Genomic DNA, 27955 nt, shown 5'->3' on the forward strand with positions numbered 1-27955 from the left:
ATTTCGAGAGAAAGGGGTAGCATTGGACTGCTACATGAGTCTCTAGACATAGGGTATACTAGGTAACCCCTCCAGCACTCTATTGTAAGATAGGGTGTGCTGGGCCTAGGAATTTACAAAGACTAGTAAAGGCAATTTAAGTTTACTTTCTCTGGGAAACAGTAGTTTATCCCAGAGAAGGTATTTAAACCTTGGGACAGGCTAAAAGGCTTCCCTGTGTCACTGCACCAAGGGTGCTGTGTGACACAAATGAATAGATGATGCCTATGGAGTTATCTTAAAACCCCATAATCAAAGAACACAAGAGTAAAACACACATCAAAATAAATGAGAGAGTGGGAAAAAAAGGGTCACACTCTCTCCAGGTAAAAAAATCAAGTCCTCAAAATCCAGCAAAGTTCCTCGGGGTCTCTAATGTGAAGGGAATTAGCACATTTATGAGAATTCTCCCTAACAAGCTGACAGTTAAAAAAAAAAAACATACTGATGGCAGATGAATACTCCACAAATGCTACATAACAGTAATATTACATTTAAGCAATTTGTATTCACAAAAATATGTAATTAAATACATTGATTTAGAAGAAAGCCCTTACCTTTGGTAGGGACAGTGCTTCCTAATCACTCTCTTCCATTCTCATTGTTCTCCCAACTTTCTGTAATCACCTACATTGTTCCCTCTTTTTGTGCCCACCCTGTTTCCCTTCCTTTAACTCTTCTCTTGGACTCCTATCTCCACTCCTACATTATTCGTCTCCCTCACCTACTTATCTCTCCCTCTCTCTCCTATTTTTATCCACCTCTATTCCTCTATAGCACAGCTCTTTCCTGGTCACATTTATTCCATTTTCCATGGCCATAATTCATAATAGCCTGCAAGATCCTAATTGGTGATTAAACAAAGGCGTTGAGGGTGGTAAGGAAACCTGTTTAAATGAAATCCGAGAATGGTGAAACTAAGAGCCTTCTAACACCTCCTGCCTCAGCTGACTGTATTGTGTGATCCTGGGCAAATCAATCTGGGGCTCAGTGCCTTCCTGCACAAATATTGTGATCACATAGATCACAAGGGGCATCCGCTTCTGTTGAGACATGTAGCGAATAAATTGACCATTTACATTGTGATTTACTTATTTTAAATATGTTCAGACCCATTGCATGAATTCTAACTCAGCGGAAAAGCAAATTGAATGGTTTGCCTCGGCCGCTTCCCAATGTAAGGCGCTTTTAGTGTTAAGGTTATGAGCTCTCATTCATTTCACCAGGTCTTGATTCAGTGCTGGGGTTCTCCTTAGCATCCACGTAATTTCTATATGAGCATAAGTAACTTACCTTGCACCGAGCACCTCTCAGCAGTATCTCTCTCCCCTACTGTCGCCACGTCGCCACTCTTGTTGCCAATCCGATACTGCACTGTCAGCTGTGGCTGCCAGGTTTTTCATGCCAACTCTTGCACGCTCTCTTCTTCACAGCCTGCCCTTTGTTCTCCCTGTCTCATACACACCACTCCCACGTCATGCAAGGTGGCATTTTTCCAAGCTGTGCCTGAGGGAGTAGGAGGGGTAGAAAGGAGAGAAGCCGATCAGTGCGAAGAACATGCATTGCTCAGATTGGGTTCTGGCGATGGTCCGGTGGTCTGGAGAGGCTGCAGTCACTGATCTAACGGCGGCTTCCTGTGCACATTGAATGAAGTGGGATTCTGCAACACATTTCCTTACAGCCAAGGGTGTTGTAATACTAAAACAGGTAGATTCGAAAGGAATGTCGCCAGAGTTTAACACCAGCATATTACAAGGTCCTATCTCACCTTGCAAAGCCACCTATTGTTAAGCAGAAAATTGCAGAAAGTCGCTAGAAGTTTATACAAGATTTTTCTGGTGAAGAATTTCTAGCTCACCCTTCAGGCATTCGAGAGGCATGCAAAAGTGTGCATCTTTGATACCGGCTCTCTAAACATCTATACAATAAAATGGTCAGACTTGTCACTTTAGTGCATTCCAGGCAAAATCCAAATGTGTATACCTTTTATTATACTAACAACGTATTATGCTAAAATGGAAGTTCCTTCCATAAGCTTCAGAGTCCCAGAGACCTCTTAATCATATGGTGGGCACACGATAAATGAGCAGAAATAGAAGACGCACACAGAGCTGGATATCACTTTTACATGGAAAAAAGCAAAATGTTAGATTAACAATAATGTATAGTAATCGCATTAGCAACTATTATGCACTGTCCGTTTTCACTCTTGGCAGAACATTCTTGGACATCACTTCAGTTACCACTGAGCAAGTGGTCAAGCTCTAATAGGCAAAGACTACTCAGATACACAATGGTGGTAGTGCTATTTTACTCAAACTAATTTCATGCAGGGTAGAAGGTAAAAGTCACTTTTGCTGAATGGCAACTTTGCTTAATACGTTTTTCCCACATTTCTGTTGTTTATTTACCAAATATTGGTAGATGGTAAGTTGTGGTAAGGTACATATTAGGGTGGGGTGGGTGTTGGAAGAGTGGATATCGGGGTCTCTCCCACTATCTGTGGTAAAATAAAATGGCAAATTTGGAAAAAAAGATAGTTGCCATTCGGCAAAGATAATACGGCGAACCTTCATAGAACCAGGAATACCACTGAAGTTATAATGAAGTCCTTAATCCTTACAACATCGAGTTTATCACACACACTAGGGTAAAAAGAAGTAAAGAAAAGTCCAGAAGCATACAGTGGGCAAGTTCTGCATTAGACCTGAAAGTAATATGGGGAACATAGCTATGGATTCTTTTTATGACCTCTTTTGGTCTAATCTTATACTACTATGCATGGATCCCAGCAATCACTGTCACTCAACCCTATATTTCCCTTTTTGTTGTGACCTACGTCTGCCTGTTTTGTTCTCCACCTCTTAACCTCTCTGCAGAGCCCTGCTGACCCTTTTTCCTCTTTCCTTTTCACCCCAGAGCCCACGGTCTGGTTTAAAACATGGGTGGGGTCACAGTTTGCCGACATGGGTAAGGTTTCAGGTCTTTAAGACAATACAGTGGTGATGTGTGCAGTAGGAAAGCATACACATACCACGACCTACATTATGGACCAAGGAGCAGATCAATCTTGAAACTAGAACTGGAGGAACAAACATTCATCTATGTAGGATTTTTCTGAGCTTCCTATATATCCACGTAAGCAAGTAGCATGTTAGGAAGCGAGTAGTATGCACAGCAATGAAGACATACCATCACTCAAAGTGCCATCGCTGTCAATCAATGTGTTGAATGCTGTGAAAAAGGCCAGGATTGAAAGATATGAAACCCATTGACAGAAACTCGCTGGAAGGACCTAAAATGGCGTTTCTTGTTAACACTGTTCCAGTCTAAATGGAGTGTTGATAAAATCTACATGAGATTCAGTCACTGCACGCTACGCTCAATGTGATAATGAATAATTCATTTTGTCCACATGTATGAGTGTTATCTTAGTATTTGGACTGAGAGTTTTCACAACATATGCTATATAAATATGTTTTTTACTTTCAAGAGATAGTGTGAGGATGAAATGTTGTTGGAAAATGCAAACACATATACAACTCTCTCTCTCTCTCTCTCTATCTCTCTCTCTCTCTCTCTCTCTCTCTCAACGTATCCTTAGGAGCTTTGCACATATTGTTACTTTACAACCTGTATGGCTTTAAAGTGATGCTAGATGTCTGTTTACCCAAAAACAGAAACAAAATGTATCTTGTCCCTGTATTAGAGATTTAAATACACATGGGACAACAGCTGTACACACAACTGCTGTTTCATGGATGAAAACATTCACAGATGGGTCATTAATTTTCCTCGGGAATGTGAAGAAAAGCATCAAAGACGACCAAATATTCACCCTCTTTATGGCTCTTCTGCGTCGTTTTAGTCTAAAAGTGACAGGAATGCGAAAGCAAGTGCCTTCACTTACGGATCAAAAACATTTTGAGCATCATTCAGAGTTTGCTCGTATGTCCTCTGAAAATACCACCAAAATTCATGACCCTTTGTGTATGCGGCAAGCAAGTGGTATGCATTAATGCCGACCCTTCAGTTAATCCCCATAAGACTCCATAGGAATTGGTTGCTGCTCTATGCAGTAATTATCGAATGTGCTAGTCACTGCATGCAGTAAGGGTTTTGCATGGCTGGAGGACATTTCCTCCCACACAAAACTTTTGCATTTTTGAGTTTCGTTTTGAAACTTTGAATTTGGCAGTGTGGTAAAAGGGGTGGTAATTATGTTACCATCACTTTTTTGATACGCCGCCAAACTTTAAATGGGAGCTTTTTTGATGGAGGGGTGATAAAAGAATAGCGTTACACTTTTTGGGTGAGCTTCAATTATGGGCAAATGCTTCAGATTTTTAAGAGGTATACATATCTGAATACGGGTTATGTCAATAACGCCGAATAAGGAAATCATTTCAGTTCCTACGTCCAAAATTAGGAGTGGGTGCAGAGTCAAGATGGCGAGTCACGAAGACTTTCTTTGCAGAGCCTCCTCTCAGAGCTACTTTTAGGCTTGCAAGGGAAGCTCTGATCAGGCACGGAAGAAAAAAACCACAGGGGCGGGGCTCCTAGAGAGGGAGATTCCACCCTGGCGAGGCTTCCTTTGCAAAGCAAATCATAAGGTGGCTGGCGGGGAAAGCCGCAGAATCACAGCTGGACAGACCGCAATGCAAAGTGGTTCAGAGGGGTTGTGTAGTGTGACACGCAGAACGCCCTTAGGCCCCAGAAAGTAACGCTTCTTCGGTACACTCCGGGGGAAGCAGTGCACCACTCTGGTGCATCAAGAGTTCTTCGGAGGCGACTGTGACGGTGTATCAGGCATGAGCATGCGCTCTCCGAGTGGCCGCCATATTTGCAAGGGGGTCTTGGAGTAAACAGACAGTTTGAAAACCAAGGGAGAAAAGGCGGCACCAGGGCAGGTGGCAGCCCCTACCTTTCCCAATCCTCAGCCCAGTGGCGTAACACAAAATGTGGGGGCCCCCCTGCGAGCCATGCTGAGGGGGGCCCCCCATCTCGGCAACAAATCACGGTCGTGCCGCACTCTGGGCCGGCCTAGATTATCACGCTTGCACAATACGCATGAACGTGCTGCTGAAGGGCATGCCGCACACTGTACTAGGAGAAATATATAAATATGTGTTTTAATGCAATATACAGCACACTTTCTGAGAATAATTGGCCAAAAAGCCAGAGTGTTTGCAATTGTTTTGTACAGTAACACCAATCCAATATATGCAAGTCACCAACGGTGCACAGGAACATTAATGCTTTGCTATTAAAAATGCCATGCCACATTGAAAACATGTCCCACTGGCTGCACAATGTAGACCAGAGTAGAAACGTTATGAAATTACAGTAAAGCATGCCAGGCCACATTTATACAGACCTAGACTGGATGCACAAAAATGCCAGTCGAAGCAATTATACTCATCAAGAAGAGAGCACACATTGAAGCCCGGGTCTCTGCTGCCTCGAACAACACGGCCAAACTCTTTAAAATCTTCATGGAACTGGTCAATCCTGTTGCGGTCTCCACCTCTCTGGTTCCCTCCCAGGCCCTCTGTATGGCTCTGGCCTCTCACTTCTCAGCTAAAACTCAGGACATCCTGTCCACTATCTCCTCTTCCTCTCCCTCTTCCTCTCTTGGCTCCCCTTTGGCCATCTCTTCCTCTCCTCCTCCTTTCTCCTCTTTCTCTCTGACAACACCTGACAAGGTTTCTAAGACAAGTCCGATCCATGAAAGTGTCGTCCAAATAGGTTCTCCCCTGCTCGTCCAGAACCATCAAGGGCCATACTGACACTCTCGCTGCACCTTGGCCAATTTCTGTAATCACTCTTTCACCACCGCAACGTTCCCCTCTCCCCTTAAGCACTCCCTTGAGCACCCACTCCTCAAGAAGCAGTCTGCCGATCCTACCAGTCCGGCGAAGTATCGCCCAATCTCCATCACACCTTTCCTGGGAAAGCTCTTGGAAAAAAGCTGGCAATCTCCCAGCTTACTCTCCACGTTGAATCTGTTGTTTGTCTCCATGACCATAAGTCTAGCTCCAGAGCGGCCAGAGGCACGGAAACATCTCTCCTGAATACCTGTGATGATCTGCTCTCTAACCTTGATTCCAGCATTCCTTCTGTCCTAATCCTCTGTGATCTTTCCTCGACTTTCGACACAGTCAACCACGCTATCCTGATCAATCGACTATGTGAGAACCTGGGCATCACACATCAGGGTCTGGAGTGGCTGACCTCCTTCCTCTTGGACTGCCCCTCCCAGGTCCAACTTGGTTCCTTTTTTCCATCACCTCTCTCTGTCTTCCTGTGGCATTCCCCAGGGCTCTATCCTCTCACCCTGGTTTTTCAACCTCTACTTGGCCCTTTTGGCCCACCTGATCTCTACCTTCTCCTCTAACTTTCAGTGTTATGCGAATGACACTCAGCTTTCCTTCAGGCTCCTCATCTCTTGCTCATTCCTGACTGTCTATCTGTGATTCAGGATTGGTGGACCACCAACGATATTGACGTTAGTGCCATTAAGATGGAGATCCTTCTCATTGGGACCCCTGCCCCTGCTTTCCCTCTCTCACTCTGGCCACCCACCTTGGGCCCTCTTCCTTCCCCTTCCTGTGAGGCAAAAAACCTTTTGTGTCATCTTCGACTCTACTCTCTCTTTCTCTCCTCGCATCTCGGACATCGCCAAGAGGTCCCACTACCTACCAGCTGCTTCTCCTCAAAGGGACTGTTCCCTTTCTCACTTTCCCCCAGAAGCTCACTGTCTCCAGAGCCCTGTTTCTCTCTAGGCTGGACTACTGCAACAGCCTCTTTCTCAAGCTACCTTCCTCTTCTCTCCGCCCTCTGCAACTTATCCAGAACAGGACAGCGAGACTTGTCCTTGGCCACAAGCCCAGGGATCATATCTCTACAGCCCTGAAATCTCTCCACTGTCTCACGGTGGTTGCAAGAATAAAGTTCAAGGCCCTTTGCATTATCCACAAGGCTTTCTGGGGTCAGGTCCACACTACAACCAGCGCTCTCTTCCAAAATACCTTTTTTCTCTAGCCCTTCCACCGGCTACCTCCAACTCTCTAAGGGCTAGATGCTTCTTCAGGCTGAGAGTGAGGGTGGTAGATCTCTCTCCTCTGCAGATGCCTCCCTCTGGAATGGCCTCCCTGCCCCTCTCAAACTTTAGCAGACCACCTGATGTTCGGAAGCAGCTCAAAACGTTCCTCTTCTCCTCTGCTTTTGCTCTCTCCCTCCCCTGCGGACCTACCTGACCTACCTGTCTTCTGTACCGACTGGTTGCTTGGCTACCCTCAGAGTCTCACTGAGTCCAGGCTCTTTCTTGATCAGTCACCCTTGCACTGCCGATGGCCTACCATGCACTTAGGGACTATAACTGTAACCCTACAGTCCCTTGTTCTCCTTGCACTACCCAGAGGTGCACAATCCTGGTTGCACTTACTCAGAGCATTACAGCCCTGTTTTCCCCACCCTTCTTCCTTGCACTCCCCCCTCCCTTTCCCCTTCCATTTCTCATTCTCGCACTTGCACGATTTGAATGACACAAGGACTAGTAAGATCATTTGTCTTGTCACTCCCTTTATCTTCACTCCATTGCTTATCGCGCCAAGTCTATTATAACAGGCGTGTTATAATAGACTTTTATCATATCATTTTATCACAGATGCTCAAAAAAATATACAATGCTGCAGTAAGAAATGGCTAGACTGGCAGCACCCAAATGCCAACCTAGCCAGGTAATTACACTTAGAAGGACTGCTTTATCAGAAATGCGCATTTAAAAAAAAGTCATACCAAATTAAGGAATAACTAGACTGGCTGCACCAAAATGCCCCTCTAGACTCTAATAACACATAGCATGCCTGCTTAGTCTGGACATGGACAACCATTATGATTTATCGCACAATCCCACCTCCCACACATGCCGTCTCCCTCCCATGCCCTACCCCAACCTCCAAAATCAGCTGCTTGGCCCAGAATTACCTTCACGTCCCCCCTCCTTGTCCGAGAGCTTACATTTGAGGCTCCTGGCCTCATAGGTAAGTACTGGGATGAGAAAGAGTGGGATTAGGAGTAATGAAGATACAGGGGGCTAAGTCAGGCATTACCCCCCGTGTACCTCTACCTCATCCCAGTGCTTGTGTATGAGGCAAGTACTGCCTCATACACAATTACAGGGACAAGGAAGAGTAGGGCTAGGAGTAAGGACGTTTACCAATAAGTAATTAAGGCATTAAACACAAGTAGGGTCTTAACAATATTCAGTTGACTGGGCTGCAGCACTCGCCCCCAGTAATTTTGGGCTATGTTGACTCAACCTGGATGACCTTCAGAGCAGTTGCCGGACAGAACAGGACACTGATGTTAAACGGCACCTGGGTTAACAAGGGCCAAGCAGTTACTAACGTAAAGCATTTCACTGTTAGTACCTGCATTCAAATGCCAAATCTTTTAGGCAATTGAAATTGTGATGTGTGTTTAGCACTTTCATGGCAGGGAAGTGATTTGAAGTGTAGAAAGGGAACAGGAGACCGTTCATTCTCACAGCAGTTCATAAGTGGGTGCTTTCACACTTAAAGGAGAGAGTTAACTGCTTGTAACATTGAAGCTGCTCTAGAATAGTCTAATTAAAATGTGTAAAGAAGTTAGATGCCCCCACACAAAAAAGTTTGCCTCCCCCACCACCCGTGAAGTTAGCGCCTCCCCCAACATTTGAAGCATCAGCCCCCTGAAATGTAGGTTTTGTTGCGCCCTGAGCACAAGCACAAACACCATTCACCATATACACGCATGCACACCAGCCATCCTTACATTTAAGTGTGCACTCTTTCACCATGCAGGCACACCCAGGCAGCCACCTATACATATAGGGATGCACCGTTTCACCGTACACGCACACACGCGCACACCCAGTCACCCATACATTTGTGTGCACCCTTTCACCATACACTCACACACACGTCGTGGGGTTGAGGGGAGCCCTATTACTTCAAAAAGAAATTGGGCCTCAGTATAAGTTTGCCGGTCCGGTAACAACGGTACCGGTAAGCTTGCCGGTACTGTTGTTACCAGACCGGCAAACTATGGGTTTTGCTCGAGGGTGCCTTCCCGTCTGCCAGGTCTGACCTGGCGGGCATACCGGCACCCGTTAGCAGAGCATGTCGGGTGCACCGGCACCATTTTGAATGGTGCCGGTGCATCCAATCTCCTCATTCCCATTGAACCCTATGGGGATCAAATGGGAATGGGGAGCATTTTTTTCCGCCGCCCGCTAATGGGCAATTGCCAGGTCCGGCGGGGCCGTAATGACCCGGTAATTGCCCATTCGCGGATGCTGGAAAAAAGCGCAATTTTGGCAGCAGCCTGGCGGTTTTACCGGCAAGGCTACGGCCAAACTTGTAATGAGGCTGATTGTTTCTTTTTGAAGTCACTCTGACTTCATAAAGACATTATTTCTGTTACAGAAATAATTTCTTTGTGAAGGCAAAGTGATTTAAAAAAGAAATAAAAAAAAAAGATTTAGAAAAAAATATTTTTTTTCAAGTGGGGCCCCCTCCCACGACATGTGCTAGCGGGGCCCCCCACACCGCAGGGGCTGCGGGAGCCCCTGTTACGCCAGTGCCCCAGCCAGCCCCCCTGATCCCTGATGAGTAGTGATAGTGGGTTTCCTCCAAGACCATGGCATGGATACAATGATTAAGTACATTACAAAGCAAGAAGCAGAGGCCAGCTTGCTATTAAAAACACACAAGGGGCATACAAGGTCGAGGAGCAGCAAGACTGGGTGTGGCTATTGCTACTAAATTTGGGGGGAGCCCCTGTGAAGAGAACTGTGGAAAAGTGGAATAAGGGGTTTGAAGTATTATGTCTTTGGAGACCCAATAAACGCAACCACCAACAAACTCTATGCCTGCCTTAAATCAAGCCCACGAGGGATACCATAGACTCCTTTATTCTCCTGTCTGGGGTAAGAGCTTGCAAATTCATGCCAACTGTACGGCCATAGAGCACGTTTATTCCTTAGGGAAGGGGCACCCGTGTATCCAGAGTGGTCCTTACAAAAGAAGACCTAACTTCCTGCTCCAAAAAAATACCTCAGCAAACTGCCCCCAGAGATTCAACCACTAAAGAAAGACATGAAGAGGGCACTAGAAAACGTACACACATAGATTCAATAATTAGGATAAAGAGTCTCAGCAAACGAGGATGCATTATCTAAAGTAACAAACAAAGTGCCCAAGCTTCAAGAAGCTAGAAGCTTTTCTAACCCATATCAGTTAACCGCAGGACAAATGTGAGGAATTAGACAATCACTCACGAAGAGGCAATATAAGACTAAAAGAAGAAGATCCGTGAGGTTGCAGACTTGCCGGCTTCCCTTCAAGATGTTGTTCTAGCCATCTTACTGGAAAATCATGGAATGGACTTCGCTATAGACCAGGCACACAAAACGGGGCCCAAACCCCCACAACCAGGCCACAAGCCAAGAGAGATGCCACTGAAATGTCACTCTTTCACCACCAAAGTCAGAATCCAACTAGGAATAACCCCCCTCTGGAACATCAAGGCACCAAAGTATGAATATTTCAAGACATAGGGCCTCATTACGACCCAGGCGGTAAGTTACCGCCTGGGTCGTACCCTTACCACCATGGTGTAAACTAGGTTTACACCATGGTGGATGGCGGATTTACTGCCCCATTCCAAGGTGAGTGGGGCGGTAAATCCCCATTTCCCATTTTACCCTTCCCCATTCCCATTTTTGCCCCATAGGGCATAATGGGAGTGGGGAAGGCGCTAATTATGCCACCGTAAATTACGGTGGCGTAATTAGCACCATGGTCCCTTAGCGCCATGGATTTTAACGCCTGCAAAAAGCAGGCGTTAAACTCACCATGGCGCAAAGGGAGCTCGGAATCAGGCGTTAAGGGTCGGTGCCGTTTACGGCGCCGTTAACCCCTTAACGCCTGATTCGTAATGAGACCCATAGTATTGCGCACAGTGTTGAAACAGAGGGAGTTAATAAGGTCACTGACTACCTATGCCTTCACAACATATCATATAGATGGACTTTCCAGCGCAGCCTGGCCTTCTTCACAGCTGCTCTTTTCACAGGGTCTTGTCAGTGGAGGAGGGCTGTTCCATTATAGAACTGACAAATCAAGGCCTTCATCTTCAAATCCAGTAGGAAATGATCGGAAGACCAGGGGAAACAGATGATCATCAGTGACTGGAGGCTGAAGAGGGAAGCAAATGTAGTCAAGAGACTAACACCACCAAAGCATCAGAATACATTGGAGATGGACACTGAAAACAGAAAGCGGGGCCCCCAATAAGATGGAGAAGAAAGACATTGCCAAGTACACAATTATTAAGGACATGACAAAGCAAGGAGCAGAGGAGGTCCAGTGTCTGAGTTAATTAACCGATTCCTTACAGACAGGAGAGGACAGAAGGACCTTATTGAGTTTGGAATACCTTCGCTCAGCATGGTAATCTTATGGAGATTTGTGGGGAGGACAGGCAGGGGGTCATTCTTGCTGCTTTTTGTTCTAACTTATTTCCACTTTGTTTTTCAAACCCGGCCTTAAGTGGAGGGGCACTAGTTTATGTAGCACAGTCCACTTACATGTATAAAATGAAACATTAGGGGACACAACTTCCCTAACAAAAGGGCTTGCTTATTTAGCCTACTCAGAAACAAAGAATGGGGGATAGACTTCTTCCAAGAAACCTACCTGACAAAATAAGATCAATCAGGTTACACTACACACTTTACCCAGGAATAGTATAGTCATCCGCCTTGACGTAGAAGAAGGAAACAGCCATCCTCATAAGGAGGGGGGGGGGGCGATTCCTCAAAGAGGCTAAGGAGAGGGGTAGGGCGGATAGATTTATAATGGTCAGGGGCCTGCTGGCGGGAACCGGAATAACTCTTGCATTGGTTTATGCCCCTTTTGTGGAACAGGGGAAATTCCTCTATACTTTCTCAATGTAGAGTTCACAAGAGGAGCTATTATAATAGGGGCCAAGGAGGTAATTTCTCAGACATTACCCACTCCAGCCATTTTTGGATTAAAACACACACTGTGCAAGAAATAGAGACATTATTTATCTTCCCCATGACTAGCCTGGGAGTTCTATTTAATCAAATATGGTACAACTGAACAAAGAAAGTCTCAAAGTCTGCCTCTCCTTAACATATATTTATAGTAAGACAAAACACAATACATCATTTCTGTTCTGAAATGGCTTCTATAAACTCATTGGTCAAGTTCCTATGAATGAAATCCATTACCTTTTTCTTATTTGGTAAACATGCTTCTGAAATACATCATTATTTCTTATTCTAGTGACTCAATCACTGCTGATCAGCATGACCTATTTTCAATTTCAAATGAATCACTGGAACTTGTTTTGCAACTTATAACTGGTTAGAAGCAGCTTTCAGATGACACATGCTATTTTAAAAACTCTGCCAAGGACATGAGGCCTGCTGCCGTGTTTTCATTGGCCACTTCGTTCTTATCTACTTCTTACTTCCAAATTAATTTATAAAAACTCTTGAGCAACACTGCTAAAGACTGTCTATTCTTCTATTTAATGCTTTGAAGTGGTATCTAGTCAATTAATCTAAACCCATTCCATCTAATACCATTCCATCGAAATGTTTCCATCTAAAAAATGTCCATCTAATGCATGTTTTTGGGGGGTAAAGGGTTAATTTTTGTTCAGGTGCATTTTAAAGGGTAAAAAAACTGGGGTTTTATATATACTACGTATATAACATACACTCTATGTTCTCATATATTGTGCTAGCAGGACATGGGGTTACTATTGCTTAAATTGGTGCTATGCTTGCATTGTGGGGGGGGGGTTACATATATGTTCAGTGTGTATGTCACTCCCTCCCTCTTTGTGGCCATAATGTGAAAAAACCATAACGTGATGTTGCTGTGTTTTAGAAAATCTTGTGCATGATGCCCTCTCTTTCCACATCTCCAAGTTTCCTTCCCGTCATTCCTTCTATGAAACCAATCATCATAGGTACTACTGACCCTCAACATGCCCAATACTTGTGCCACATCCTGCTTTTTTCTGTTTGCAACCTTTAAGTGCTAAATAAACTTACATTGAACAAGCTTTTGTTTGTCAAATTAATCTATCTGTGTTTCTCACCAAGAGCAATCACTGTCCTTCAGTTTTATTCCATCACTTTTGCAGCTCATAGCTTGCTTGCACTCATTGGTCCTTCTTTCTCTTCAATGGGTACATTTCATCAGAATAAAAACTCTGTGGTTAGTCTTAAAAATCTGTCCCTTATGAAGCTAAGTTGAATATTAAACCAAACCTATCTCTTTGGACGATCCCACCCTCAGGGACGTCTTTATGGGAGGGCAAAAGGGGGACTTGCCCAGGCCCCCCCACCTTGGAGGAGGCCCCCACAAAGCTGCTTGATCTAAAGAAGTCAGTTCTCATTGTTCAACAAACTTACATAGCACACACCAGTATATTTTATAGTGTGCAGCTGAGGCTCTAAACGTTTGGCCTGTCTGCTGTTGACAAGTACATTATTCTCTGATCAATTTAACTTGTAATGCTTTCTGTGCTCACTATGGAATGCATGGTTTGTTCATTCACTACAGCACAAGTTGTGCAGCATTCTCAACTTTCCGTGGGAATTATGTTGATCATGTACAACAGCTAAAGTTGAAATGCATATTAATACATTCGAGTGAAGCAATGGTTCAGAAGATTGGTCAGTGTGTTAAGCACTCTTTGCAGAGATCTGTGTTCATATGCAACATTACAAATTCCAGCTGAATGGATAAGTACTTTGTTTTATACTTGTTTTGTAGCACACCAGCTGCTAATATCAGCAATATACCTGCACCAGATAGCATTTGCTATATAAAGTAACATAACATCAGCACAGAGAAGGTCTAGAAATTGGTTTGTAAAACCTAGGAAGCCACCTCCAATGATGAGCATAACGTTTTAGTCCGAGAGGTGATTAGTAATCCAAATTCAAGACTGTGGAACCAAAGCGTTCATGCTTGTATCATGGCTTTGCCAGCAGACAACACAGTGATCCTGGACTAATAATTCCTCTTATAGCATTCACATTACTGTGCTGTCTTCTCTGAAAAGGGATGCAATTTCACATGCTGATGGCATGGTTTAGCCCATTACCTGGTGTTTTTGTTTATGTAGGCCATTTGAGTGGAAGGGGTTCTAGACAGAAGAGAACGGTCCAGGTATTGACGGTCTCTGTCAAGCATACTTAAAGCCTGCTTGATTGTCAAAATAAAAGGTTTGCTTTTTTGTACATTGGAAGATGTGTATGCACATTTATAAATGACAATTTCACAAGCCTTTATTTTATGTTTTTTAAAGCTTTAAAATACAAAAGAGAAACCAAGATGGACTATTTAAAGGTGGCATCAATCAGTATGGTGCTACTTATATACTTCCCTTGATGATGGAGACAATGAAGCTAGAATCATTCCCATTTAGCATAATCAGCTTTTATAACATTTTAATTTTTTATTTGCCATGTTGAGTTATATGATTTGTGTACTTTCCAAGCCAGTTCAATAAAATGGGATTATTTTAGTTCATGCTAAGAACAGGAAAAGAAAGTGGTGAAGTGCAAAAATTGCACAGTGGGTACATATCCCAACTTCACTTCTTTACCAATGTGTGATCCTGGGCATCAGAGTGATTTCGTTCTTAGAGTATGATCGTCAGGAAAGCCTCACTCATGGCTTCACTGGCTATAGTGTTGCTTCCTCTATAATAATAGAGAGCATTGAATTATTGTGCACCACAGCCACTTGTTCCTGTGCTCTCTAATGGCAACACTACTTGAAAACCATGTCCTTCTTCTAATCTCAGTTATTCTGGATATGGACACCTTCTTGGCAGCTTCTAATTTTCATCCACTATCTATGCAATGGTATGTTTAGCTTTCTCCTTGCTTCCTATTGGGTCTCCTGTATCCACGCTTGAGCACTTTTCTATTCCACGAGGCTGCTAATCTGAATCCTTTGTCTATTCTGGATTATGCAAACCTTTTAAAATTATCTGTGTCTCACATTTATAATTTGGCCAGTATACCTTCCTCGTTGCTGCTATTGTTGAACATTGTCCTGCAGCTGTGCTAGAACATAAGAACCCGTGTAGCGGACTGAGAATGTTGACCTTGAAATGTAACTGGTTTATCATTGTAATTAAAACAAGAATGGTAAGGGGACTGAAAAGGAATACCCATGCTTATTGTGTTCACTATGAGGCAGCATATGAAGCTATGGGCTGTGATAGCAATGAGGGAGACGCCCCTAGATATTCTGGATCGCTTAATTCCTTTGGTTCGGTGGAGGGGGCCCCCAAAGGTGTCTCTGCCCCCGGCCCCAAAAGTACTTAAAATGGCCCTGCCCAACCTACAAACTCTCTAATACACCCCACATAAACCTGCACCCTAGCCCAACCCTAACTCTATTTCTTTTGTGTCTTTTAAATTCTGTGCCCCCTACTATCATCCAATATCTCCAAGATTCAAGATGTCCCTACCTGTTTAGCTCACCTTCGCCTCCCATCTCCTGCACAGTTACTCCAACCACCCCTACTATCTCCTTCTTCGGCTGCTTTTCCCCACCTGTCCTGCTGAATTTACAAAACCATTCGTCACAAACCTAATCCAGTACGTGACCCTGTAGACACTTTTGTCATTTCAAACATTTAAGGCACTGGCCACATCACCTCCTCCTACTTTTTATTCCGCTTGCACCACGCTCTCAAAAATGGAAATTTCTGGGCCTCATTTAAGAATGCCACCAGGGCCACTGCAACAATTAGGTGAGCTAGACCCTCGCCGAAGGTGCACTGAAGAGGTGGCATGAGTGCCATGCTATTAGAGGAAAGGCCAGTTAATTGCTTTGTTGTAAACAGACAGGTTCCATGCATTGATAGTGGTGCATCGCCAGGTCAGATGAAAGTGAAACAGAAGATTGGTGCCACCTTTAGAGCTGCAAAAAAGGATCGTAAATGTTGCACATGCGATTGGGAAATGCAACTTGTTGCTGGGCACTTTGGTTGGAGGTGTGGACCATTGCCGGTTGCATCCACAGGGCTGAAGCCGGAGCATCATGACAGGGAGCAAAACCAAGGGACCATTCAGAAAAAAAAGTCATTGTAAAAAACATGTGTTTGTGTGCTTGCATGTGCGAGAGAGACTGTGTGTGAGCGATATAGAGATAGAGAGTGTGTGTTTGTGTGTATGTATGTGTGCTTCTGGGCTTGAGTGCCAACGAAGGAGAGCAATATGGGGCAAAGCCTGGGCAATAATCAGCATGAAATTGTGTTTTACAGTGAATATGCTGGCATACATTAAGGTAAGCCCTTGTGTCTCCCTTTTGCAATCAGTTAATTGTATTTCATCTTGGTTGTCGTTGCCTGTTAACAGCACTGTCACTCTGAACGGGGAGGAAATTAAATTAAGAGTGCATTGTACAACCCTGTTTTTTCCACTGTAGTTGCAAAGACCGTTAGTAAAACAGGCAAGTAGGTTGTGTTGAACTTGCTGATTGTGTCAACAGAAGTAGCGGCATCCTGCATTGCAAGTGTTTTTTCTGAGAATAAATCAGACACTTTCATCATGTATGTTTTATGGAATCAACATTGACTTCTTCATTCAGGTAAGTTTTGGGCCTCATTACGAGGTCGGCGGTAACCTCCTGGTGCTAGTGGCGGGTACCCTCCAACCTCGTAACACCATTCCCGCCGCCTGATATCCCGGTGCCACCAGGACATTACAACTCGCGGCGGCCCGGGATGTCAGGCAGCAGGAACTGTAAGTCCCCATTCCTGTGAAGTCCCATAAGACTCCACAGGAATGGGGACACGGAAGCACCGTCACTGTTGCTAATGGTGCCGGTGCCACCGTGAGAAACATACCTACAGGGGGCGGTACTCCAGGCAGCACAGACATGCCGGGAGATCCAGTCCCTGCAGGCATTCTCGTAGTCTGGCGGTCCAGAAAGTGTGTTGGTACGTTGCTAACGGCACTCTTATTTCCAGACCACCAGACTTGAGGCCCAATGGGGCATGTCAACATTTCTGTCAACAGTATATTCTTTGTAGCACATTCGAGCACCAGAATCTGAAGGGTACTAGATGGGACCTTATCCACACGCGAGGAGGGCTCACTGTACATGTGCCGTCTTTTCTTAATTTTTCTATCAATACAGTAAGATCTGTACATGGAATCATCTTATTGTGTCCCTGACATTTTGTCTTTCTTTTTCTTCTTTGGACACAACCATTATAAAAGGGGGCAATGAGGACATACATCGTTATTACAGTTCTCATTAAATTCTTTGGTCACTACAGCATGATATGTAAACCAGGGACTGCATATTTTACTGTGAGAGGCATTGCAATATTCTTTGAACATAACCAGCAAAATGACACAGGACAGGTGCCACAGCCAATCAGGTTGCTCAGATAACAGGCTGAATCCCACAATCCAAGCCCCCGTTGAAATAAACCTGGAGGCTTCTTGCACCTGCTCCACCATCTTTCCCCCACCTTCCCTCAATTCTCCACTCCTCCCACCCCTCCCCTCCTACACCAAACAACTTACCTGATTCTTCTGGTGGTGGGCCTACCGCCACTCCCACCTTCCAGGCCACCATGGAAATTGAAGTGGGGCTTCCTGCAGGCAGCCATCTTAGGTGAGTATTCGTTTGAATGAAAGGGACGATGTGAACGTGCAACCCATCAATTGAAAGTAATACATTGCTTTCAGCACCCTGGATTAAAAACCTGGGTTGCTAAAAGCAATAATACCCTTGCTGGTGGGCCATATGAGTGGTAACAGCACTGGAGCCAATTATTAAGTATAACTTGGGCCCCAGGCCGTTACCACACTGATCTGGCCTGCAGACTCGTATATTATTACTTAATTGAAGGGAGCTAAAGCTGGCATATATAATTCTGGTAAGCATTATTATATTCTTTGGGAACAACCAACATGAAATATGTGAGAGGTCACATGAGATTGTTTGGGCGCTAAGAGAAGGTTGTGGGAGCCTGTGCTGGCAAATATTGTTGCGACAGGCCTCATGATATTCTTTGTGAACTATCAGCAGAAAGTTTGCTTTACATGGGCAGTGCTGGCATATATATTGAGACAGACCTGATTTTTGTTAGGCATGTGGAGTATGAAGATATGTTTTACAGTGCCAATGCTCGCAGGAGCATATTATGGCAGCGTCTCATTTTTTCTCTGGCCTCAGCAGAGGACCAAGTGGGTGGGAACTAAAGGGTATGATGTTCCTCTACTTTTTGGTAAAATCAGCCATCATTCTCTTACTTTTAGTGAAGCGACATGAAGCTTGATATTGATTTTTTGTAAGATGTGAGTAAACGTCCTTGTGGTATAAAAACGACTATTTCCAATGAAAAATTGCGTTGTTCCCTGGGGCATATATGGGTTGTGTGCAATAATTGCCACATTAGTTTTATAGTGCGGCCCGACATACTTCAGTTGGTCCTGGACTCCGTTGGATCACATAATTAATGTCGCCCCTGACTTTTGTTAAAAATACATACAAAAATCTTGTACAATCTGTTAGAGATAAAACATAGTGACAACTCCTATTTGAAGAACAGCGAAGTTACTTCACCTTCCCATTTAGGTGTAAGGAATTGCCATCTGGCAAAGGTGTAGAAGCCATAACTTTTTTCATTTTTATTAATTAATACAAATTATGCAGGTAATTCTGTCTTTGAAAGAGAAATTCACTGATCAGATTCCCTATGCCAAAGGCATGATGCATACTTGTGCCCTGCTGCTTACGTATTATGAATTGCAGCGAATGCTCTACCAGTGGCACAGAACAGGTGCAGAGGTCACAGATGCCCTCTTGACAGCTCCAGTGACTGCAGAGGCTCTGCAGCACATGGGCTGCATTTAAGATACGCACCTCTGTTGCAAAAACAGCATTACATAGGAGGATCATCTCCTGTAAATATAAGCCATACCTGAGTTAGAGTATGGCGGCCAGCATCTCCCATAGTTATCCCAGCCACATTAAATTGATACCACGCATTTGTCAGCCCTGTGGGCCCAGTACAGCTGTGGAAAGGTTATGTGTATTCGTTCCAGGCTAGGCTCCCCCTGCCCACTGACAGGACTGTAGCCTTGGGGGATTGCCTCTCTTTGTTCCTTTGTAAGTGCAGGTAAAAACCTTTTCCCAGGGCCAGCAACTCCATTGGCAAGCCTGGGAACAGGAATCAAAGGGCACACCCATTAACAAAGGGCTAGGCCCCACATTAGGGTGCTGAATTTTTAAAGGCCTTTGATTTTATTGAGAAGGGAAGGGGCTGGTGTTACTGTAGCCAGGGATACATCTGTCCAGCTTGGGGAAGATTCTGCCATTTTGTTTCTCTCTGCCTCTCTCACTCTTTCCTGTCTCCTCCCCTTCCAGTAACACAAAACATTTTGGGTGTAATGTCAGAAGGGCAAAATCCACTCATTTCAAGAGCAGGGATTGGACCCATAAAGCAGGCTAGCTTTAGTCCAATCACCTGTGGGCTTTCTCCTTTGAAAGAAGGGCACTCACACCACTTTTTTGAATCATTTGTAGAATCCATCCCTAGAAGATGATTTCACTGGACCGTGTTGAGAGAGTACTCCTTTCTAAAGTCCTCCAGTTTTGAGATGAAGGTAGGTGTTCCAAGGCAGGGATGAGCTCTGTCCCCTACCCATTCACCAGGACCGTTTGGGGGGGGGGGGGTGGCATCTGCTGCTGGACCAAGACCACATCTCTGCCAGCGACCCTGTGACCTAGGATCTCACTGTTTTGCAGGACCCCTGAAGGTGTGTGCTAGCCTCCCCTTTGTTTGGGAGCCTGAGACCCTGTAGTGGGACTCACAGCTACTGAAAGCCCGAACAGCCAAGATCCCTGTGTTTTTTACACCGACCCACTGCGAGCAGTGATTCAAGCGTGTTCGATGTGGAGCGAACCTCCAGGATCCTTTGAAGCTGCTTTTGGTGTCAATCGCTCTCTGAGCCACTTTTTGCTGTTGGACTCCGTTCATAGCCGCACTGCACCAGCTGAAGCGGGTCATTGCCTTAGCATGAACAACAAAAGTACTGCTGCCTTGCATTTCTTGAGTCACCTTTTGAAGCAGCAGCTTTTTCATCGCCACTCTCGTAAATCGATCCAGCTCACGCTGGTGTCCCTGGAACAGCGACCTCCGAGCCTCCACATTGAATTAACTGGCCTGCGCCTAATGGTACCAGCTCACTGTCGACAAACTTTGACCGCTGACAGAGCCTATTGACGGCTCGATCTGCACAGCTCGAGTACATGCTTCGAGACTGCACCTACCTTCCGTTCGACCCTGCTCGATGCCATTGGGCCATAGTAACTGCCACATCCTTGAACTGAAAAGAGCCCGTGAACGACGCAGAGAAGCTGGTTTCAACACTGTCGAACTGCCAAGCTATTATTGACTAATATTTGCCCCCCTGATCCATCTGGGAACCCTAGAGACTATAATGGTCATTTGAATCCCTTTTTGCAACCTCAAAAACATATATTTTGAGCATTTTTATTTATTTATTTATTGTGCATTTGTAAGGTGCTTATACATCAAGTAATTGTGTTTCAAAGCGCCCATAGGGCAAACAGGGGAGGGAACATGGGACCAAGAGGCAAATAGTATAAACTGATGAACAGGAAAAGGACGGTCCTACTAGGCATTGGGAGCATCCAGAACGTGCAAGTGCAGAGAGAGAGAAAGGACGGGGGTAGGGTGTAAGTGCTAGGAGTTCCACAGATGGTAGTGCCAAGGAGTCAGTTGTGTGCAACAGTAAGTGCCTGGCAGAGATCATTTGGTACAGAGTGATCAATTGCCATTATAATATGTGCAGGCATGTAGAACACAAACCAGTGCTTGCCCAAAGGCAAGTGCGTTGATGGGGCGGAAGGCTGAAGGCGATTGGGGGAAGGCCATGACCCAAAAGGACACATAAGGGCCCAGGCCACCCATATCAGTGACTGTGGGGTATTTAGCACAGGAGTGAAAGGAGGCAGGAGGAAGTGAAGAGGAAAGTCTTGAGGAGCTTCCAGAAATCAGGCTCAAGACGGAGAGGAGGGGGGAGGCTGTTCCAGAGGAAGTAGCCAGCGAGTAGAGAGATCTGCCACCAGCTCGCTGCTTAAAAAAGCACTTGACATGCAGAGAGTTGGAGCCGGAGGAGCATAAAGATCTGGAGGGAGAGCAGGGACATCATTTAGGGGTCACCAGGGGTCACAACTGCGACCCCCGAGGTCTCCCTTGCTACCCCTGTGGTCTCCCTTGCTACCCCTAAAAAAAAAAAGAAGAAAAAATGCAAATTTTATGCAAGCTCCTGGCTGTGGCCGGCGCCATGTGGCTCTTTGCTTATGGAGTGGCTGGCTTTCTTGTTCAGGCCTCTTAAAAAAAATAAAGAACAGGGGTTGCACAAGTCTAACACTTTCAACAGTGTCCATAAATAAGAAAGAATAGGAATACCAAATAATTTCTCTTTCTGGAATTCTATACAATACTTGCTAGACTCATTAAAGGTTTATTTCAGGCACACTTCAGGGGTGAGTCACTGATTTAGTATGCTCTTAAACACCTCAACTCAGCCTTTCATCCTTCTGAGGTCGATAAATGAGTACCAACACAGGTTGGGTAATATGGTATGTATGTTTGTTCTATATAAAGGGCTTAAGCATAAGTGCTATATAATAACACATCATTATCATTTGGCCATGGACGTCTGCTTGCATTCACAGTAATTTGGTAATATGGGACTATACACACTGATCTTAACGATACATATGGCGATCCTTTCTTGTATGAAATGTATATCACATTATAGTGATATTGTAACCATATTTTTAGTAGTGTACTTAGGAACAATGCTATGTGATGCCACTTCCTGTTTTGTCACAGGGTGAAAGGTTGTGTTCCAGCGCTTGCCGTGATATCACTTTGGGGTGGGGTCAAATGGCATCACTTCCTGTGATGTCATCAGAGGTCAAGGGTCGTGTGATGTCACTTCCGCTACCCCTGGCATTTTGGTGAAATGATGTCCCTGGCTTTATCCAATGAATTGCGCAGAAAGTATGTTATTCGTCCTTAACATCATTCAAGTCACATGACGAGAAGGAAGCAGAACGTTTCTACCCTTTGATGGGAAGTAGAAACACGTTCCCATGCGAGAAAGCGCCGTAGAAAGCACCCCACCTCCTCCTTGTGATGTGACCTACTCCTTGTCATGTGACATTATGTTACTTTCATGTATTTTTGCAGCGTCAGACGTCAGCTCCTCATCTCAAGTGGGAAGGAACTGGTAGGAGAGGAATACTGCATTCTGTGAGCTGCTGATGTGGCCCAGAAGGAAACAGTGGATGGGGCACAGGGGGTAATTTAAAAGGGAATCTAACGTTGATTCATGAAGAGGCAGTGGGATGGGAATGTAATGAAGAGGGAGTGGCTATAGGCTAAATAATAGGTGACTAAAATTGGGCACTAGAACAAGTTGATGGGGGCCCGTCAAAGTTTGGAAAACAGTTTCGAAATACAATAGTTTCGAAACAAAAGGATCCATAAAAAATTGTTCAAATGCTTTTTTTAAAAAATATAAATATTATTTTCTTTGCTTTGTATAGTAAAATTAGTGGTTTTTCCACAACAACAAAAAACGGGTTTGGGGGGGAACCCCTCCAAAAAAAAAAAAAAAAAGACATGCATTTGAACATTTTTTTTCTGATCCTTTTGTGTCGAAACTTTTGTATCTCGACACTATGACTGTCGAAAAAATTACCATAAACCTCAGGGTGTGGATCTGAAGGGAAGGATAAGGCATCTGGGTGTGGATCTAGTTGGAGGGATGGGGCATCTGGTTGTGGATATGGATGCAAGGATGAAGGCACCTGGTGTGGATCTGGAGGGAGAGATGAGGCCTTTGGGTGTGGATCTGGATGTGGATCTGGTGGGAGGATGGGGCATCTGGATGTGGATCTGGAGGAAGAGCTGGAGGCATCAGGGTCTGGATCAGAGGGGAGGGATAAGACATGTCGGTGTGGCTCTTGAGCGAGGGAAGAGGCATCTTGGTGTGAATTTGGAGCGAGGGATGGGGCATTTTTGACCAAAGGATGAGGCATCTGGAGGGCGGATAAGGCATATGGGTGTGGCTCTGGAGTGAGGGATGGGGCTTCTGGGTGCGGATCTGGAGGGAGAGATGGAAGCACCTGGATGTGGATCTGGAGAAAGGGATGGGGGAGAGATGGGAGCACCTGGGCGTGGATCTGGAGGTAGGTATGGGCATCTGGATGTGGATCTGGCGGGAGGGATGGGGGATCTGGGTGTGGCTCCGAGGGCGGGATTAAACATATGGGTGTGGCTCTGGAGCGAGGAATGGGGCATCTTGTTATTGGTCAGGAGAGAGGAATGGGGGCATCAGATGTGTATCTGGAGGGAGGGATAGGGCATCTGCGTGTGGATCTGGAGGTAGGGATGGGGCCCTTGGGTGTGGATCTGAGGACAGGGATGGAATTACCTGGGTGTGGATTTGGAGGTAGGATGGGCATCTGGATATTGATCTAGAAGGAGGCATGAGGGAATCGTATGTGGAAGTGGTGGGAGGATGAGGGAACCTAGGAGTGGATCTGGAGAAAGGGATGGGACATTTGGGTGTGGATCTGGAGGGAGGGATAGAGGATTTTCCATGCTTAGAAACCACTGGGTATTAAGCACGTTATAAATAACCTATCATATCATATTATATCACCCGGAGGAGCATCTCGACGTAGGTATGGGCATATGGGTGTTGATCTGGAGGGAGGGATGAGGGCATCAGATGTGGATCTGGTGGGAGGATGGGGCACCTGGATGTGTATCTCAAAGGGATGGATGGGGGCATCTGGATGTTGATCTGGAGGGAGGGATGAGGCATTTGGGTTAGGGCAGTGGTGTTGCTAGGCCTTGAAAATATCTTGGGCTATGCTAATCATGGGACTTAGGGCTAGCCAGCCTTTTAGTGGTAGCCCCAGAGCATCCATCTGAGGCTGCAACCAAAAGACACTGGGCTATAGCCCCCTTAGCCCTTCTAGCAACACCTCTGGGTGTGGGTCTGGATGTGGATCTGGTGGGAGATTAGGGCATCTGGGTGTGGATCTGGAGGGAGAGCTGAAGGCATCAGGGTGTGGATCTGGAGGGAGGGATGGAGCATCTGGAGCGAGGGCTGAGGCATCTGGAGGGAAGCATAGGGCATCTGATGTGGCTGTGGGGTGAGGGATGGGGCTTCTGGGTGCAGATCTGGGGGAGGGATGGGGCACCAGTGTGCAGATCTGGAGGGAAGGAAAGGCCATCAGGGTGTGAACCTGGAGGGCGGGATGGGGCATTAAGGTGTGGAACTGGAGGGAGGGATCAGGACACCTAGGTGTGGATCTGGAGACTGGGATGGGAACACCGGGGTGTTCATCTGGAGGGTAGGTATGGGCATCTGGATGTTGATCTGGATATAGTGATGGGGTATGTGGGTGTGGCTCTGAAGTGAGGGATGAGGAATCTGGTTGTGGATCCGGGAGGGAGGGATGGGGGCATCTGGGTGTGAATCTGGAGGGAGGAATCAGGCATTTCAGTGTGGATCTTCAGGGAGGGATGGGGCATTTAGTTGTGGATCTGGAGGGATGGATGGGACATTTGGGTATGGATCTGGAAGAAGGGATGGGACATTTCGGTCAAGGTCTGTAGGGAAGGATGGAGTACCAGCGTGCATATCTGTAGGGAGGCAAGGGCCATCTGGGTGTGGATCTGGAGGGAGGGATGGAGAAATCTGGGTGTTAATCGAGAGGTAGATATGGGCATCTGGGTGTGGGTCTGGAGGGAGGGATGGGGACACCTGGGTGTGGATCTGGAGCAAGGTATGCGTAACCAGTGTGTGGATCTGGAAGGAGGGATGAAACATCTGGGTGACGCTCGAGAGAGAGGGATGGGGCAACTGGTTGCAGATTTGGAGGGAGAGATGGGGTACTTGGGTGTGGATCTGTAGGGAGGGATGGGTCATCTGCGTGTGACTCTGAAGCAAGGATGGATGCACCTGGGTTTGGATATGGAAGGAGGGCTCTGAAGCAAGGATGGATGCACCTGGGTTTGGATATGGAAGGAGGGATGGGCTATTTGGGTGTAGCTCTGGAGGAAGGGATTGGGACTCTGGTTGTGGCTCTAAAGCGAGGGATGGGGCATCTGATTGCAGATCTGGAGGGCAGGATTCAACCACTGAGTGTGGCTCTGGAGCGAGGAATGGGGCATCTTGTTGTTTGTCAGGAGAGAGGAATGGGGCATCAGATGTGTATCTGGAGGTAGGAATGGGACACCTGGGTGTGGATCTGAGGGGAGGGATGCGATCACCTGGGTGTGGATCTGGAGGTAGGTATGGGCATCTGGATATGGATCTTGAGGGAGGGATGAGGAATGAGGGAATCGTATGTGGAAGTGGTGGGAGGATGAGGTATCTGGGTGTGGATATGGAAGGAGGAACGGAGGCACCAGGGTGTGGATCTGGAGGGAGGGATGGGGCATCTGGGTGTGGATCTGGAGTGTGGGATGAGGGAACCTAGGTGCGAGTCTGGAGAAAAGGATGGGACATTTGGGTGTAGATCTGGAGGGAGGGATGGGGGCAGCCAGGTGAGCATCTCGAGGTAGGTATGGGCATATAGGTGTTGATCTGGAGGGAGGGATGAGGGCATCAGATGTTGATCTGGTGGGAGGATGGGGCACCTGGATGTGTATCTCAAAGGGAGGGATGGGGGCAATGTGGGTGTTGATCTGGAGGGAGGGGTGGGGCATTTGGGTTTGGGCAGTGGTGTTGCTAGGCCTTGAAAAGATCTCCGTCTACGCTAATGTCAGGACTCTCAGGTTTTGGAGCTAGCCAGCCTTTTGGTGGTAGCCCCCGATAATCCATCTGGGGCTGCAATCAAAAGACCAGGGGCTATAGCCCCCTAAACCCCCCTAGCAACGTCTCTGGATGTGGGTCTTGATGTGGATCTTGTGGAAAGATGGGGCATCTGGGTGTGCATCTGGAGGGAGAGGTGGAGGCATCAGGGTGTGAATCTGGAGGGAGGGGTGAGACATCTGGTTATTGCGCTGGAGGGAGGGATGAGACATCTGGATGTGGATCTGGAGCGAGGGATGAGGCATCTGGAGGGAGGCATGGGGCATCTGGGTGTGGCTCCGGAGTCAGGAATGGGGCTTCTGGGTGGGGATCTGCAGGGAGGGATGGGACATTTTAGATTGGGCCTGGAGGTTGGGATGGGACATTTGGATGCAGATCTGGAGGGAGGGATGGGGGCACCTGTGTTTGGGTCTGGAGGAAGGGATGGGGCTTTTGGGTGTATGTTTATTTATTTGTATTGCGCACCAAACCCACAGGTATCAAGGCTCATTGCACAGAAATACAAGTGTTACAGTTCCACATATGGTTAAATACAGTCAAAATGACAATACTGCATGGAAAGACTATTGCCATTACACATAGAGATAAATACAATCCAGAATACAATAATAGACTTAAATAGTAGGCCGACAAGGAAGCGGTGCAGGTCAAAATCAGTGCTCGTCAAATGACACAGGAGATTAAAAAAACATGAGGAAGTCAACTGTCATTCGAGACTAACCATTTTTGGGTGTTTTTTCTAAAGATTTGGAACGTCTGGTCCATTCGCAAATGAATAGGGGGAGAATTCCAGAAATGGGCGGCCTGGACAGGAAAGCTTGTGCCCTCGCTTTTTTCAGGTTTAATCTGGGAACTGTGATGCAGTGCAAGTTTGCAGTCCTGGTGGGACGTGAAGAGGCTTTTTTCATGATTTTATCTTTTAGATACTGAGGTGCAGCGTTGTTTAGACATTTATGAGTGATGGAGACAATTTTGAGTTGGATCCTGTCCTTGATGGAGAGCCAATTGTGCATTCTTCTAACCTCAGAGATATGTTATCTCTTGGGGATGCTAAGAGCTGTTCTTAAGGCATTGTTTTGTAAAATGTGTAGTTTGTTCAGAATTTGTTTGCTAGCTCCCGTATAGAGGGCATTGCAATAATCGAGTTTAGTCAAGATTAGGGCTCTCACTAATGTGATACAGCTACTAGTAGACAAGAAGGGTTTGCACTCCCTTATCAACTTGCACGTGTACACCATTGCAGAAGCCGTTGTGTTGACTGGTTTGCCGAGGTTCAAGGTTGAATCTAGATTGAATCCTAGAGTTTTAGTCTCCTTGGTGACTTTAATGTCGATGCCATCGATATAGAATTAAGTGTATTGGCTGCCCAATTTGATGAGGTTGGTCGGGGCTCCTAGGCTCAAGATCTCAGTTTTGTCATCATTCAGGCAGAGGCCATGGGCTGCCATCCATGCCTGAATGATTGAGTATATTCTATTGACTAGAGCCAGATCCATGTCGTAGTCACCCGAGAGGGGTAAGTGTATCTGGGTGTCATCTGCATAGTTCGTGTAGATGACACCCAGATGATCCAGATCATCGAGCAGCGGCTTTGTAAATATATTGTACATCGTCGGTGAGACGCACGACCCTTGCAGGACACCGCATGTGCTAGGAGAGGGGTCAGCGGCGGCTGAGGAAGAGAAAACTCTCATTGACCTGTTGTTGAGAAAGGATTGGATCAAATCAGTGGCTTTTTTGGAGAAGTTGGCAGCCTTAGACAAGTGTTTGCAGAACACTTTGTGATCGACCAGATCAAATGGGGCCAATAAGTCGAATAAGAGTAGTAGGGTACATTGTCTGTTGTCTTTGAGTATGTCAATTTACATTTTCAAATAAATCAGGTCAGTTTCTGTACCGTGAAGAGGTCTG

The 27955-nt window shown here is 45.9% G+C and overlaps 1 protein-coding gene across 1 annotated transcript in view; it reads right to left on the reverse strand.

Moving 5' to 3' along the window:
* The window catches only part of LOC138527237 (galactoside alpha-(1,2)-fucosyltransferase 2-like), a 284795-nt gene that overhangs the window by 45715 nt on the left and 211125 nt on the right, over positions 1-27955 (reverse strand). Inside the window, exon 3 of the mRNA XM_069638353.1 lies at positions 1333-1545. The gene's annotated coding sequence lies outside the window, so the exon portion shown is untranslated. The remainder of the gene's footprint in view (positions 1-1332; positions 1546-27955) is intronic.

Source organism: Ambystoma mexicanum, chromosome 1q, assembly GCF_040938575.1.
Source record: "Ambystoma mexicanum isolate Mex_15411 chromosome 1q, UKY_AmexF1_1, whole genome shotgun sequence".
NCBI classification, from domain to species: domain Eukaryota; kingdom Metazoa; phylum Chordata; class Amphibia; order Caudata; family Ambystomatidae; genus Ambystoma; species Ambystoma mexicanum.